The following is a 634-nucleotide window of genomic DNA, read 5'->3' as shown; positions in this document are numbered from 1 at the left end:
GTGCCAGTTTGGGCGTTTAACTCCCATTCTTGTGCCAGTTCCAGCGTTTAACGCTGGGAATTCTGAGGGTGACTTTGAACGCCGGTTTGGGCCATCAAATCTTGAGCAAAGTATGGACTATCATATATTGCTGGAAAGCCCAGGATGTCTACTTTCCAACGCCGTTGAGAGCGCGCTAATTGGGCTTCTGTAGCTCCAGAAAATCCACTTCGAGTGCAGGGAGGTCAGAATCCAACAGCATCTGCAGTCCTTTTTAGTCTCTGAATCAGATTTTTGCTCAGGTCCCTCAATTTCAGCCAGAAAATATCTGAAATCACAGAAAAACACACAAACTCATAGTAAAGTCCAGAAAAGTGAATTTTAACTAAAAACTAATAAAAATTTATTAAAAACTAACTAGATCATACTAAAAACATACTAAAAACAATGCCAAAAAGCGTACAAATTATCCGCTCATCAAGGCTCTACAGGCTCAGGAGCCACTTTGTTCACTAGCTGTGCAGCATAGGGGGTTTCCAAGTCCATATGGAAAAGGGTGATGAGGAGCATCGGGATGAAGCCATGATAACAGAAACTTGTAAGGAGAATCATAATCAAAATAAGGGCTATTTACAGGATGCTGAAACGGGTGATC

Source organism: Arachis duranensis, chromosome 9 (assembly GCF_000817695.3).
Source record: "Arachis duranensis cultivar V14167 chromosome 9, aradu.V14167.gnm2.J7QH, whole genome shotgun sequence".
Lineage (NCBI taxonomy): Eukaryota > Viridiplantae > Streptophyta > Magnoliopsida > Fabales > Fabaceae > Arachis > Arachis duranensis.
This window is presented reverse-complemented; position numbering follows the sequence as displayed.